Source organism: Zalophus californianus, chromosome 15 (assembly GCF_009762305.2).
Source record: "Zalophus californianus isolate mZalCal1 chromosome 15, mZalCal1.pri.v2, whole genome shotgun sequence".
In the NCBI taxonomy this organism is placed as follows: domain Eukaryota; kingdom Metazoa; phylum Chordata; class Mammalia; order Carnivora; family Otariidae; genus Zalophus; species Zalophus californianus.
The window spans coordinates 60,990,503-61,007,309 of NC_045609.1; the positions used below are offsets into that span (position 1 = coordinate 60,990,503).

General features: G+C 40.9%; 1 protein-coding gene across 4 annotated transcripts in view; it reads right to left on the reverse strand.

Annotated features, from left to right (window-relative positions):
• The window catches only part of ARMH3 (armadillo like helical domain containing 3), a 181,469-nt gene that overhangs the window by 38,200 nt on the left and 126,462 nt on the right, over nt 1–16,807 (reverse strand). The window lies entirely within an intron of this gene.

The window sequence follows — 16,807 nt, forward strand, 5'->3', positions numbered from 1 at the left end:
GTTGCCAGCAGAGTTCCTGGGGATAAAGAATGCAAACCCTTGACAGCCTTTACAATTACTTTACCCCTGGATTTCCTATCTCCAGAGGTAAGGCGCCCACTCTTCAGAAACACCTAGTAAATACAAAAGAACAAAAAAGGTCATGTGCAAGGCTCTACTAGATTTTCTGTCTCACTTCAGGACATAAGAAAATCCTAATCCATACTTGGGAGGGCTTCTGAGGCAGTGGGGGTCAGCTCAAAACCCCAAGAAGTGATCTAATTCTAATTAATGGTGAAGTAATTTTAATGAACAGTGAAAGTTCCAATCCCTTGAATGTGACTCAAGAACTTTTCAAAACCTGGCATGAGCCAAAATCCTGAAATATTTTAATTACACATTATTCCCATTAGCCCAATTAATCAATTTATTATAAGATATTTAACTTTTTTTTAAGATTTTATTTTTAAGTAATCTCTACACCCAATGTGGGGCTTGAACTCAAGACTCAGGATCAAGAGTTGCATGCTCTACCAACTCAGCCAGCCAGGCGTCCCAATGAGATACTTAACTTTTAAGCACAAAGAAGGAGGGAGCAGGAGGACAAAAAAATCAGCAATTGACTAACTTAGGCTTCTTTTCCTGTCACGTCAAAAACAGAGGGAAATTGTTTTAGTGGATCACACACCATTAGATTGAAGGGAGAGGGAAATATTCTGTGGATCCCATACTAGTTAGAGAAAAAGAGGCACATGGATCCCTAAGTTAGGAGAGCTATCTGTATACCTCAGTGGTGGGGGAGGAGAAATGGGGAATTTCAGGTGGACAAAGGAGAAAGAAGGCTGTCAAGATTTCTGAGTGGTCCAGTGTGGGCCATATGGCCACCATAGTAGTAAGGAGTGGTCCTGATGTTCACACACAGGAGAGAGGGAATGGTGGCCATATGGATCACATACCGGTTTTCAAGTACTCCAAGTAAAGAATGAAATTAAAAGACATGGAAAGAGGTTTATGTTCCATCCCAGGGGGACCTTTTAGAACTCCTCAGGAAAGGCAATCAGAGAGTCTGCCAAAGTAATTAAGCAAGTGAACATTCACCATAAAGCCCACATCAGTTAAGTGAACAGAGATGAATCTTATTACAGTGCACTGTCAGCTCTGAGCCTACAGGTGCTAACCACTGAGATGTGGTGTTACTCGGCCCTGTCTGTCCGCCTGCCCACTGTGACAAGAGAGCTTCACCCTTCTTGTCAGCTCTGAAAAAGCAGGCTGCTTTCACCGGCTCTGGCAGTGACTTATGTTGCCTTCAGAGAGGCCCTAGCACAAGCAGTTTCCTATAAGAAGCCTGGGTGTAAATAGTGGGGGCAGGTGGTGGGACTGGCTCAAAAAAGGAGCCCTAAGAGAAAGAGAAGACAGGCATAGGAGAAAGCAGAGGAGCTAGGTAGCAGTCTGGTTAGTAAGGTAAGGAGAATGAGAGAGTTTAGTAAGTCGAGAAGTAAAGGAAGAATAAACAAGCGCTCAAAGTATTGAACCATTCTGCTTAAGTGAAGTTGATAGTATCTCCCTCAATGAAAAGGGAAAAAGTTAAAACATCACTGCAAACTACTTTCTCCACAGGAAAAGGAATGCTATTGAGGAATATTGCTTTTGCAATATTAATGCAGCCTTAATTTCAGCTTTATTCATGAGTTAATGCCAAAGGTGAAGAGCGAGATTTTTCTCAACAACCTAATCAGTATCTATTATTGAACAAAATTCACTGTTTGCTAGAGGAAATGAGTATTTATCAATTATCCTAAGATTTACAAATGGCACCTGGTGCATCTTTTTTTTTTTTGACAGAGAGAGACACAGTGAGAGAGGGAACACAAGCAGGGGGAGCTGGAGGGGGAGAAGCAGGCTTCCTGCTGAGCAGGGAGCCTGATGCAGGGCTCGATCCCAGGACCCTGGGATCACGACCTGAGCCAAAGGCAGCCGCTTAACTGACTGAGCTACCCAAGCGTCCTGCACCTCGTGCATCTTTTGGCCCTATTTCTTTCTGTAAATAAGTACGAGAGTCAAAAGGAAAGCCCCCAACAGACTAAAGGACAGCCTCTCATGTCAGAGACCCAGACAGCTTCTATCAGACAGAAACTTCACAGGAGGAAGGCTCTAAGAGTACCTATGAGGACAAATTCAAAAATCATATAGCATTTTCAAAACTCATCAAAGGCCATGTGTCTATCAGACGAGTGGGTAAGAGCGGACAGCTAAGTAGGTAAGGCCCCCTATGTTCAGAAACCAATAAATCTCTGACTCATTACAGAGAGAAGGTCTGAAAGACATTTCTGGGAGACAGACAGGACCAGCCAACTAAGGAAATGAGATGGTATGGGCTGGGGCTGAAATTGACAGTCTCAAAGCACACGCTCGAGCAGGCATTCCTAGGTCTGAGCTTCTCTCTAGGCCCAGAACAAGAGCACAAAGAGCTCTGGTAGAAAATGATTTGCAACCTTACTTTCTACCACAGCTCTTTGTTTGCAACAGGGCCTGCAGCTTCCCTACATTCAAAGTCAGTGGGAGAAGCAGGGGAGACTAGATGACTACTACGCAGACCCAAGCAGCGCTGCCCAGGAGAGGACTTAATGGGAGGATAAATTTGGGGCCCGATTCTCTGACAGCACCTCCAGTAATAGCTAGTAAAGCAGTGAGAGCCAGGGTGAGAGCCAGCTCCAAACATTCATCATAATAGTGCAATGAGTTGACGGTCTTTGGGGGAGAGTCTATGAAATTCCGGAGTAAGAAAATGAAGCCCACATGGAGAGGGTGAGGCGGTTGGCTCTGGCAGATTGTCTCTACGGGAGGCTGGGTATAATTGTTTTATACTCACAAAGATGTTATTAGCTGTTTTCTCTCCAATATACCAGAAATAGTGGTAAGATTTTCCCCTCCTGAAAAGGTGACACTACCAAAAGGAGAAATTTAGTTTGAAAGCAATTACAGAACTTCGCTTATCCTATATGCACCATTTTAGAAAGAGAACTTCTCTCTTTTCTCCTCCTCCCTTACTCATCAAATTGATTGCTTTCCCACAGAATGAAGGAACACTCTGTCCCTAGAAGAAAGGTCAATGGTATCGGAAGCTAAGGGCTGGCTGCCATAGCCTGTGACTCAATAGTTCAGTTTGTATGACAAACATTTGAATACCTACTACATGCAAGTACTATGCTAGGCAATGGGGGAGGTGAATGAAATCTGATCCCAGATAGCAAGGAATCTACAGATTAGTGGAAAGACAAATACCACAGACATAATTTCATGACGTGCTAAGGGCTAGACAAAGAGTAGACAGAAGGTCTCACAGGAGCACTGAGGAGGGTATTTTGCCGAATCTGGGGGCCTAGGAAAGGTAGTCTGAAGGAGATGGTGTGTGAGTGGAGTCTTAAAATGTTAATTTAATCAGGCAAGGAAAGGTGAGATGGTCCTGGTACGGATGCTTATAGGGATAGAGACTAATACCCAATTTTTACTAAATCAGACTATAGAGACCTTAGTAGGTAAGTTAAATTAGGTTCATTCATTCAAAAAACAGCCAAATTTTTTTCCAGTAAACCAAAGAAAAAAGCTAAGAGTTTCCCTTCCCAGGGTCTTGTTTTAAATCTTTTCCAGCAGGACACCTTTGTGAAAGCCATGAGACCTTTGCCTGCTGGGGTCCTTTTTGTTCAGTGCTGACTCCAAGATGCTCATGGAGATGGGCTACGGCAGGTTCTGTAGCTCCTCTCTGCTAAACTAAGTGTAAGCATAAAGCAGCTAAGTTGAAGGCAGGCCTTCCAGTCTCACATGGGAGTGAATGGATCTCAGCTGTGTGTGCCCACCCTCTCCAGCGTGTCAGTCTCCAGCTGGTGATGCAGCTGCTTCACTTAGAGTCACACTGAAGCCTCTATTCTCTGATCTCCACCAAACCATCCTGAAGAGACTAAATGGCTCTGCTTTGCAGCTGCCTGTTAATTATAACTGTTTCCTTAGTTCTCTTTTGGCTTTTAAGACAATAATATACGTGGCGCCTGGGTGGCTTAGTCTTTAAGCGTCTGCCTTCGGCTCAGGTCATGATCCCAGGGTCCTGGGATCGAGCCCCCCATCGGGCTCCCTGCTCGGCAGGAAGCCTGCTTCTCCCTCTCCCACTCCCCCTGCTTGTGTTCCCTATCTCGTTGTGTATCTCTGTCAAATAAATAAACAAAATCTTTTAAAAAAAAGACAATAATATACATTTGGGAAGGTCCTCCGTTAAGAAACACACAAGAGAACTTTTAACCTCATGAAGAGCCTGAAAAGACACCTTACTGCCAGGAGCAGCGAGGCATCCAAACACCTAGAACAGCGGCATATGAAATGGCATGAGAACACGCAGATTTCTTCAGCAGGGCCTCTAGCTTACATAAAGAACAGGAGCCCATCACTCAGCCAATGAGAGGATTTTTTTAAGGCATCCTGAAAATCATCTTTAAAATTCAGTGAATCTGCAACATAAAAATAGCATTAATTGCCTTGACTTGTTACTTTAAAAAAGGGAAGAAAAACAACGCATAATGCTATCAATAATTTCGAAGTGGTTTTAGTTGTCTCAAAGCCCCATTTCATGTAATTAAAACCTTTTGGCTGTCCTCTTGTTACCCTGGAGGGAACTAGAAGTCAGTAAATTCTACTGTGTTGGGATAAACAATTCAGCTCATCATTGAGAGAGGGTTTTCTCTCCCTGGTAACAATTCCAAGCATACTTCCTGGCTATACTGGGTTAGTTCAGGAGCTGCCAAGACACTCTTTCCTGTTGTCTATTAAGATCTGAAACAGACTTTTATAACGGAGCTCCAGAGACACAACTGGGGAGCACAATCAGAGGGAGAGCCTTATAAGTACTTCCCAGGCATCTCAATATCCACTTCCCTAGCTTAGGACCCTCAGGTCAGCTGATAATTCTGGGAGACAATAAGGCCTTAGAAGATGAAACCATTCATTCCAGCCATTCATTTATTCACTCAACCAACATTTATTATACCATACTGCACTCTGCTAGGGGCAGAGATTACAGAAAAAAACACATTAAGAAAAAAAATAAAAGCCATACTGCAGTGTGATAAGTGCTCTATGAGAAATGTACAAAGTCCTGTGGCAATGCCAGTGTGAATCGTTTGGCCTCAAAGAATCCAGGAAGCTTTCAAGGAAGGTGACATCTGGGGTAGATTTTGAAGTATAAGCAGGATTTTGTTAGGTAAAAAGAGGAATGGGAAAACATTCTAGGTAAAAACATGTGCGAGGGCACAGAGGTATGAAATTTGAGACTCTGTAGCTAAGTCTAATTTGGCCAGATCTTAGGATAGATGGGACAGTGATAGTAAATAAGGTAACAAAGGTAGGCTAGGGTCAAGGTGTCATATGAAGAAGTTTGGACATTATCCTATCAACGATGAGTAATCCCACAAGATTTAAAATGTGATGATTTTGGGACACCTGGGTGGCTCAGCAGGTTAAGTGTCTGCCATCAACTCTGGTCATGATCTTGGGGTCCTGGGATTGAGCCCTGTGTTGGGCTCCCTGCTCAGTGAGGAGTCTGCTTCTGCTTCTCCCTCTGCCCCTCCCTCTGCCATCCCCCCTCTCAAATAAATAAAATCTTTTTAAAAAATAATTCTTAACAAGTGTTCTTATTTATACATCCTTGTGACCATTTAGGAAAGTTCCTCAAGAAAATACATCCAGGAGTGAAACTACTGTGTCATAAGGTTTGGGTAACGTGGACTTCACTAGATATTGCCAAACTGCCCTCAGAGTGATGGTACCAACATACTCTCAAGAGCAGTGTAAAAACCTGTGCTTCTGAAATTCAACTCTAGTGACCGAATACACTGAATAGTGGCCACCATAGGGGGGAAGACTAGAAGCAGAGAGAATAGTTAGGAGGCTCTTATGAGACATTATGAGGCCTTGAACTAAATAAAATGGTGGTTGTATAAATGGAGAAGAATTTACTTGAAAATTTTTAGGAGGTAAAGGTGAAAGAACCTACTGACTGGTTAGGTGAAGGAGAGAGAAGACTCTAAAGCAACCTTAAGACTTTTAGTGTAGGAACTGAACAGAAGATGACATCATTAACCGAGATGATAAACATAGGAGATGGTTCTTAAAATGTGGAGGGAAGGCAAAGGCATATTCTTTAGAATGTCAAGTTTGAGGTACTTGTGGAACCTCCAGGTAGGGTATGGAGTTCAAGAGGCCAGACCATGCTGGGAATAAAAACTGTGAAGCTTGTTTATGCTGGGAGCTACACAGAATCAGATGTGTAGGGTCAAAACAGTTAAGAAAAAAATAAAGAAAACAGCACTTTCTACTAGTTAACAATGGTTTCTCTATTGCAGGGGGGGAATAGTCAGTTATGTGCCCCGAGAAACAAGGTAGGTACCCTGCCCTTCAATTAATTCTATATCCGACTTTCCACCTGTCTAGACTAAAGCCTTCAGCCTAAGGTAGAACAAGCAGGGATGAAAAAAGACAGCTTCCTAACACTAGACCTCAAAGAGCTACCAAGCTGTGCTTTAAATGTTATCAAAGAGGAGACAACCTGACATCCTGTTTGAAAGAAAAAAAACCTTAGCTCCTCTGAGTGTATCCTACTCAGATACATTTGAGAATTTCTATAATTTGCTGTGTTTTGAACTCCTTGCTCTTCCAGATCTATGGAAAAGTGTTTTGTAAGCAAGAAGGAAGTACTTACTGAGAAGTTATGATGAATACTTCTCCATTCTCTGCCTAATTTCAACAAAGTGTGAACAGAAGCTCAGAAAATGGGATAATTGTTGTGAACCAGCAGTTTCATCCATAGGATACAGGAACAGTTGGCCATCTACTATACCACCAGTGTCAGGCCTATTTTCTAGCAATAAATGATCTTGGAAAATGCAGGGTTAAAAATCTGGAGTTAGGGCACCTGGGTGGCTCAGTCATTAAGCGTCTGTCTTCGGCTCAGGTCACGATCTCAGAGTCCTGGGGTCAACCCCGCATCGGGCTCCCTGCTCCATGGGAAGCCTGCTTCTCCCTCTCTCACTCCCCCTGCTTGTGTTCCCTCTCTCACTGTGTTTCTCTGCGTCAAATAAATAAATAAAATCTTTTTAAAAAATCTGGAGTTATATTCTAATAAAACAATGTGTTAGTCGCTTTTTTTTAAGATTTATTTATTTATTTGAGAGAGAGAGAAAGAATGCATGCATGGGAGGAAGGACAGAGGGCGAGGGAGAAGGGGAAAGAATCTCTCTTTTTTTGAAAAGATTTTATTTATTTGTCAGAGAGAGAGAGACTCACACAAGCAGGGGGAGTGGCAGGCAACGGAAGAAGCAGACTCCCCAGTGAGCACGGAGCCCGGCACAGGACTCTATCCCACAACCCCAAGATCATGACCTGAACCAAAATCAAGAGTCGGACACTCAATAGACTGAGCCACCCAGGCACCCCTGTGTTGGTCTATTTTTAGAAAAAAAGTAGAGAGTGGCTGCAGAAACCAGGTTAAAATGCCCCATTTCAAACCCTAAGGTGAGTAAGGAGTCAACTGTCTCCAACCCGTGCCCTACAGAGTGAGGATGGGTGTTAGTCAACCCATCATGTCTAGAACTGTTCTAGGAGATTCATATGTGGCTACTCAGCACTTGAAATGTGGTTAGTGCAACTGAGGAACTGAATTTTTATTTTAATTAAATTAAAAAAACAAAAGCAGTGTAAAGTATTATTCCATTAAATACAGCTTTGTTTAGGAAGGACTACATTTCACTTTAATCACTGCATTGTATACAATATTATTGCTGTTATTACAGTGCATGTTGGGCATGCGTGCTGTTTCTAGTACTACAAATAAACACATTACCAAACTAGTTGATGTTAATGGATTGATTCAGTTCAAACAACTTACTCTCCAAGAATTGAAAAAATTAATGTATCTATTTAACATTTTATGCAGACAGCAGGGTTTCTTAACCTTGGCACTACTGATATTTGGGGCTGGATAATTTGTTGTAGGTGACTGTCCTGAGCACTGTAGAATGTTTAGCAACATCCCTGGTCTCTACCTACTAGATGCCAGTAGCACTCCCCCCACTTCCCCAAGTTGTGAATACTGAAACATGCCAAATATCCCCTGGAAGACAAAATCATAACAATTGAGAACCACTGAGTTACGGTGATACCATAAAATCAGAACTGGTAATTAGAGTAAAATATTTGTTTTAAAATTGTAATTAGGGGCACCTGGGTGGCTCAGTCGGTTAAGCGGCTGCCTTCAGCTCGGGTGATGATCCCAGAGTCCTGGGATCGAGCCCCACGTTGGGCTCCCTGCTCAGTGGAGAGGCTGCTTCTACCTCTCCCTCTGCCTGCCTCTCTGCCTACTTGTGCTCTCTATCTCTCTGTCAAATAAATAAATAAAATCTTTAAAAAAAATTGTAATTAAATTGTTTTTAGGTTATTTTTTTTTTTTTTTTGCAGAGGCAGAGACAGTGAGAGAGCACAAACAGGGAGGAGAGGGAGAAGTAGCTGCGGAGCGTGACCGGGGGTGGGGGGTTGGGGAGGGTGTGGGCTCGATCCCAGGGCCCTGGGATCATGACCCAAGCTGAAGCAGACGCTTAACTGGCTAAGGAACCCAGACACCCCTAGGAACAGTTTTTTTTTAAGTTTAAAATGAAGGCATACTACTGATGCAGAATTGACTGGAGATACAGATGATAGTACTATGTTGAAACAGTTAAAAAAAAAAAGAGAGAGAGAGAGAGACTGGAAGAAGGTATACTGCTAGTTTCATGATGAATGGCAACTGCAATTTGCTTCAGCAAGGCAAAATGAAAAACGTGTTTGTTGTGTAAAACACTTTTCAATATAATAAAGGAAACACTATTAAGAAATGTCAGCAAATATATGTAAAGAATTTTTTTTTTTTTGAAGATTTGAGAGGAAGAGAGAGCGTGCGAGCGCATGCACGTGAACAGGTGAGTAGGGAGGGGGCAGAGGGAGAGAATCTTCACGTGGATCCCCAACTGAGTGAGGAGGCCATCTTGGGGCTGGATCTCATGACCCATGAGATAAGGACCTGAGCTGAAACCAAGAGTCTATGGCTTAACCAACTGAGCCATCCAGGCACCCCAGAAATTTCTTAACATTAAAACATTAAAAATGAATCAATAAGGGGCACCTGGCTGGCTTAGTCAGTAGAGCATGTGACTTGATCCCCATGTTGGGTGGAGAGAATACTTAAAAATAAAATCTTAGGGGTGCCTGGATGGCTCAGCTGGTTAAGTATTCAACTCTTGATCTCAGCCCAGGTCTTGATCTCAGGGTTATGAGTTCAAGCCCTGCATTGGGCTCCATGCTGGGCATGGAGCCTACTTAAAAAAAATAAAATAAAATCTTAAAAACTAAATAAATAAAATAAAAATGAATTAGCAAAATAGGTTGTCTGAAATCAGAATTAAATGTCCAAAAGAAAATTTTAATAATTTGTTTTTTAGATTTTTTTTCTTTTTTTGTCAGGCCGGGGGGAGAGAGAGTAAACAGGGGGTGCTGCAGAGGGAAAAGCAGGCTCCCCGTTAAGCAAGGAGCCCAATGTGGGACTTGATCCCAGGACTCTGGGATCATGACTTGAGCCAAAGGCAGAGGCTTAACCAACTGAGCCACCCAGGTGTCCCAAAAAATTTTAATAATTTTTAATACAATCTGAGCTTGTATCTTTGGTCACTATACCATTTTTTAAATGGAGATATGGTAAAAGAAATTACTTCAGCTATGGACATTCAACTGAGGATGCTTGTGTCTCTGCCCCTTGTCTCTACATCCTCTACTGAGGAGAGGAAAAGACTAAAAAACAACCATTTTATAAAAAGTGAAAGATCTTCAATTAAACCACCAAGCAATTTGCTTGCAGGATATAAGACATTTCTAATGATATCAAGGGTCAACTGATTCAAAATGTTTTAAATTACAAGTACTAAAAAAAAAAAAAATTACAAGTACTTTTCTTTAGATTTGGATGATACTGCTCAATTAATACATCAATACTCTGGGTACACTTTGTCTTGAAGAACTTCCAAATACACAAAGAAATTTAATCAATCTGCAGCCTATTTTAAAATCTGAACTCATGGCACAGATTTTTTTTTTTTTTTTTTTTTGAGAGAGACGGGGTTGGGGGGGATGTGGGGAGGAGAGAGAATGTTAAGCAGGCTCCACACCCAAGGCAGAGCCCAACACGGGGGGTGATCTCACAACCCTGAGCTCATGCATGACCTGAGCCAAAATCAAGAGTTGGATGCTGAGCCACCCAGACGCCCTGGCATAAATACTTTTTAATCTTCTACATCTGTCAATGAAGAATTTGATTAAATTTTTAAAAAGTTTTTAAGTAATCTCTACACCCAATATGGGGCTCAAACCTACAACCCTGAGATCAAGAGTTGCATGCTTCACTGACTGAACCAGCCAGGCACCCCAAATTTGACTAGATTAAAAAAAATTTCCATCACATGTATGGTGCTCCAGCTACGTAGGTCAAAAGTCCAGCACTTACTGTCATTTTATTTTTTTGAAGATTTATTTGAGAGAGAGAGCACAAATGGGGGAAGGGGCAGAGAGACAAGTGGACTCCCCACTGAGCAGAGAACCCAATAAGGGGCTCGATCCCAGGACCCTGAGATCACGACCTGAGCCAAAGTCAGATGCTTAACCAACTGAGCCACCCAGGCGCCCCTGTCATTTTAAAACAAAACTGAAGTTTCCCCTCTGCTCATTCTACAGCATGGTACAAATTAAAACTATTTGTGCACAGTTTTCTGAAGCAGATTCTATAAATGTCATGGATACAGCTGCTAAAATCATTAGTATATACCTGCAAAAAAGCTATGGACATTGCCAGTTTATGAAGCAGCTGAGAAAATTTAATGACAATGACTATAATCACCCTGAATTCTTTGCTGATGCTCATCGATTCTGGTGAGAAGTTTTACAAAAAAGATTTATTATACTATTATTTTCAACTCAAGATCTTTTTGAAACAAAGGAATGCCTGCCAAGTACTCAATAATTAAAAACTTTTTTTTTAATTAGTGTGTTAAATTTGAAGCTCCAAGAAAAGGAAAAGCTTATTTTGTGACCTGCCTGGCTAGGTATTTATGTTAAAATAGAAACTTTTCATAAGGGGTGCCTGGGTGGCTCAGTCAGTTAAGCATCTGACTTCGGCTCAGGTCATGATCTCAGGGTCCTGGGACTGAGACCCACGTCGGGCTCCCTGCTCAGCGGGGAGTCTGCTGCTCTCTCTCTCTGCCCTTCCCCCACTTGTGCTTTCTCTGTCTCACTCAAATAAATACATAAAATCTTTAAAAAAAAAAACTTTTCATAAGATCAATGATAATACATTTTTTGAATATTTTATTGATTTAAGAGAGACAGAAAGAGCACGAGTGGGGGCGAGGGGCAGAGGCTGAGGAAGAGAGACAAGCAGACTCCCCACCAAGCCAGGAGCCCTAAGAGGGGTTCAATCTCAGGACCCTGAGATCATGACCTGAGCCAAAGTCTCTAACTGTAACTGACAGCACTGACTAGTGGCAAAAACTACAAGAAAATTTTAGAAAATGCTTTGTTGATATTGATAACTTTAGAACTGCCATAACTATTTATGCCATACCTCTTTGAATTTGATGTTAACAAATTTCCTTAATCTGGACAGATGTAGCTTTGGAGTCAAATAAATTCTAAAAAAGATGAATCAGTTTTATCAATGTGGATGCAAATGCTAAAGGGAAACGATTTTTAGGTATGCAGTTCATAAAAGAAAACTTTTAAGTGTAGTGGGAGCACAGCTATCCTGGTCACATTCTATCTCAGGTATAACTTGGGTGTATGACTCTACTTTTTCAACTGTAAATTCTATGAAATCTAAATATAGATCAAATATTTCTAATGAAGGGGCGCCTGGGTGGCTCAGTGGGTTAAGCGTCTGCCTTCAGCTCAGGTCATGATCCCAGGGTCCTGGAATCGAGCCCTGCATCGAGCTCCCTGCTCAGCGGGAAGCCTGCTTTTCCCTTTCCCACTCCCCCTGCTTGTGTTCCCTCTCTCGCTGTTGTCTCTCTCTGTCAAATAAATAAAATCTTTAAAAAATATATATATTTCTAATGAAAATATGTCATTTGAATTGAAATGTGCTGTAAGTGTAAAATATCCACCTGACTTCAAAGACTTAATATATAAAACATACTAAGAATATAAAATATCTCAGTAACAATTTCTATATTATTTGTTGCAAAGATAATTTGGCAGTACACTGGGTAAATAACTTATTATTAAAATTAATTTCACCTGTGGAAAATAAAGTTCTATGCAGCTTATAACATACTTATATTGGACCATGCTGTTTAGAACTTGCTGCAAATGTTTCCCGTTACTGCTCCCCTTGCTCCTCCTGTGGTCTACACTTCAACGTAAAAAATCATTACAATGATGGGGCCCTGGTAAGTTAAAAACACTAAAGGTTGAAATTCTCTTCAAAATATCTAGTCTTTAGTGAATAAATAAATGCTGTATTTGATGGACTGCTGCTGACACTACCAGGAAGAATTACAACCGAACTTCATCTCTGGAATTTACTACCAAGGGGAAAACAACCTCACTAAACTCACTCATTCTAGCAGCTTTTTGTAAAGTCCATCAGGTTTTCTACTTGGACAATCATGTTGTCTGAGAATAAAGACACTTTATGTCTTCCTTTCCAATCTAGATGCCTTATGTTTCTTTTTCTTGCCTAACTGCACTGTCTAGAATCTCCAGCACAATGTTGAATAGAGGTGGTGAGAGCAGACATCCCCACTTTGTTCCTGATCTTAGGGAAAAAGCATTCAGTCTCTCACCATTTAGTGTGATAGCTGTTTAAGTTTTTCATAGATGTCCTTTGTCAGCTTAAGGAAGTTCTCTTCTATTCCTAGTATGCTGGGAATTTTTATCAGGGTTAGATGTCAAATTTTGCATTTCTCAAATGACTATAAACAAACAAAAATCCTAAAACAAAACATACTTCTACATGTACATATTATCTCTGGAAGGATACTCAAGAGGTGGGGGAGGGGATTTCCTTGCTCTAGGAGAAAGCCCTTGCTTGAAAGGTCAAACAGAAGGAAGAACATCCATCTTGACTAAACACAGTCAAATGTCCCTACACTCCAGTGGGTAAATGTGCTCAACACTCCCTGTTTGGTTTAGTGCTTAATGTGGACTCTTCCTTCCTGGAGTGACTTTCATGACTGCACAGGAGGGAGGAAACACTTCAGAAACTGTCTGGAAGCAAATAATGATGGTAAGCAGTAGTCTGTCATCTCTTGGAGCTTTTCAAAGGAGCTACAGTGGGAGCACAGCTACCCTGGTCACATTCTATCTCAGTACAACATGATTGTACCTGGGCCTTCAGATGTCCTTCCAAAGTCTTAACTGTAATGGCATTTTACCCTATGAAGTCTTGCCATGGGGTACCATCTATATAATGCAGGTCAGGAGCTAAGGGCACAGAGTTGGTACACAGGAAATACATAATAAGTAATTACTGACTAATTCAGAGTTAGCTAAGATAGACCTGCATTTCCCACCTGGATGAAGCGCTATGTGTCTACTGTAAACTACGCCGTAATCCTATTTGGACACAAGGGGCATAAAAATGCAGTAATAAGACATGATACACTGCTAACATAAGACTTTATCTCATAGTGTTTCATTAACACCTATTTATCCAGTTAAAAATTTTATATGTCATCTTATAATTTCTTTCCCTACCAAAAGTTTTCCTTTTTTACCAGGTTAATTACAGTGTTTTAATTGCTACTTGCTATACCCTGCAAGTACTGGTGAACATGCTAAGTCAGAATTAGAAAACAATAAGCTACTTGATATAGATGGTTATTTGAGAAAGTCCCATTTCTGATTAAATTAGTTTAGTTTAACCCTAAGCAAAATGATTAGAGTTCTGCCCCAATAGCAGACTTCATCTAGTGTATCTACATTATTTATCACACTAGGAGGAGGAGAAGGAACAGATTTTTTAAAATAGAGTTACAAATCAATATAAAGTTTTAACAGATGGGGTCTTGGTTGGGGGCCACGCAACCCCTTCAGGTCCAGTGCTGAAAATCATTCGACTGAAAACAATGAAAGACCCAGAGACATTTGCTCAGCAAGTCACTCGGAATCAGCCTTTTGCTAAATGTAATCTGCTCAATCTGGGCCAGAATGATGGCCACACATCTGCTCAGGGGTACTCAGCAGTTAGCACATTAAGGTGCAGCCACAGAGCGGGACTGAGTATTATTGCTACAGGTAGTGCACCGTATACTTTCTACCACTATATAATTTTCCCCACTAGTCTATTTTTAGGGATAATGAATAGATATTGACTAGTATAGCATTCAGGGAGGTGCTCCAAGTTGGGACATGAGAAGCAAGCACTACACAGTTCCTATCACCGGAGATATGGGGGGAAGGGAGGAAAAAGACACAACAGCTATCAGCAATGATTTAGCACTTGTGGTTCACCTATCCCTAGGTCCTTGACATTGTACAAATCTGCTTTATAAAACCCGGAGCATGATAAAGCTTTTTGTTCCAGTCCAAAAGCAGAGAGGTATGGAAGTTGTCTCTGAGGTTAGCTCTGGGACAGAAACATCTCTGGGCACTATTTGGGTCTTATAATGATTCAACAGTGGGAGGGCCTAGACAGAACAAGTAAATAAAAACTAAAACTAAATCCACACAACCTCAAATAACTGGATTCAACCCATAAATTGGGGGAAAGATCCTCTTATCTATGTCCGACGGCTATCAACAAGGTCTAAGAGCTCCTTACCTGTGATTTCTTTTCAAAACAACCCTCTTTTATATAATACTAACACCTAAGGAAAACCACCACAACCCACCCTCCCTCTGCTTCCACTCAAAAATAAATAAAAACCCTTGGAATTTAGAAGCACCATGAAGAAAATTCAAGTCCTCCAATTCTAGCTCCTGTTACTCAAATTATTTTCAAAAAAGTTGCCACATATAAGGTATAGTAGTGGTGGTTCAAAAGTTCAATTTCCTATTCTTCCTTGTGAAGACATTTTCCCCAATTTTTTTTTTTTAGATTTTTATTTATTTATTTATTTGAGAGAAAGAGAATGAGAGATAGGAGCACAAGAGGGAAGAGGGTCAGGGGGAGAAGCAGACTCCCTGCTGAGCAGGGAGCCTGATGTGGGACTCGATCCCAGGACTCCAGGATCATGACCTGAGCCGAAGGCAGTCGCTTAACCAACTGAGCCACCCAGGCGCCCCCCCCCCTAATTTTTAAACTAAGGTATAATTTGCATTTGGTAAAATTTACCCTTTTTAATGTATAATCTACAAGTTTTGAAAAATGCATACAGTCATGTAATCAATGCTGCAATCAAGATACAGGACAGTTCCATCACCCAAAAAGTTCCTCTCTGCCCCTCCTCCCAACCCATGCTGATCTGATCTGAATTGTCCCTACAATTTTGCCATTTCCAGAAAGTCATATATATGGAATCATACACTATGTAGTCTTTTTTTTTTTAAGATTTTATTTTTAAGTAATCTCTACACCCAATGTGGGGCTCAAACTCACAATCCCAAGATCAAGGGTCCCATGCTCCACTAACTGACCCAGTCAGGTACCCCACTATGTATCCTTGAGTCAAGTTTCTTTCATACTGCATAATGCAACTGAACCCACCATACATGTTGCATGCATCAGTAGTTCTTTCCTTTTTATTGCTAAGTAGTATTTCATTATACGGGTGGACAACAGTTTGTTTATTCATAATTCTCAGTGGAGGGTCATTTGGGTCATTTCCAGTTTTCAGAGAATGCATGGATAAAGCCACTGTAAACATTTGTTCAATCCAAGTTTTCATTTCACTTGGGTAAATATCTAGGAGTGGACTGCTGGATGATCCACTTTTTATATATCTGCCTGGTTCTAGGTACACTATTTCTGTAAAGCAGATAATGCATTTTCCCAACAGAATAGCTGTGATGCTATTTCTCTGATGTTTCTCTTCTTGATCCATCTATGTAATTTCTCTGCCCTCCTGGGTGCAGGAAACATCTCCAAATCAGTATCACTTACAAATTTCATTAACAGTTTTGTTGTTGTTGTTGTTGTTGTTGTTTACTTTCAGCCCTAGATCATTAATAAAAATGTTAAATATGCCTGATTTCCTCACTGGCACCCTGAAGCATCCTAAGAAACAAACTCTTTCTTCCCCCACACACTACCATTTAGCTTTACACTTGTTTTACATCTTGCACCAGTAGCTCCTCTTCTATGTTCTTAATCACTTTTCATTTGAACCGAGAATCTTCTGTATCTCACCTTTAATAATTACAGGAAAACCAAACAGAGCTTTTACTGACTCATTTGCAGTTAGTGTACTTTCTGCAAATCAAAGATACATACAAGGATCAACAGAGGGCACACAGAAACCTTGAGGTATTACCCTCTAATACCAGCCTAAAAGCTACACAGGGCTTTGTTCTTCCTAAGATAGTATCCCACCCCAAAAACAATCTTTCAAAAATATGCTGTATTAATTAAACTAGAGAAGAGAAAAAAAATGTCAGCATAATTAACATACAAAGCAACAGTATGGCCTAATTAATCACCATGAAGAGCAACTGAATAAAATACTATGCATTTCTATGGAGCAATTTAATCTGGCAAGTAATTAATCACAGAAACACTAAGCAAAACAAATGGATTTCCCTTTAAGGAAGTCACATTTATCATCTGTAATGT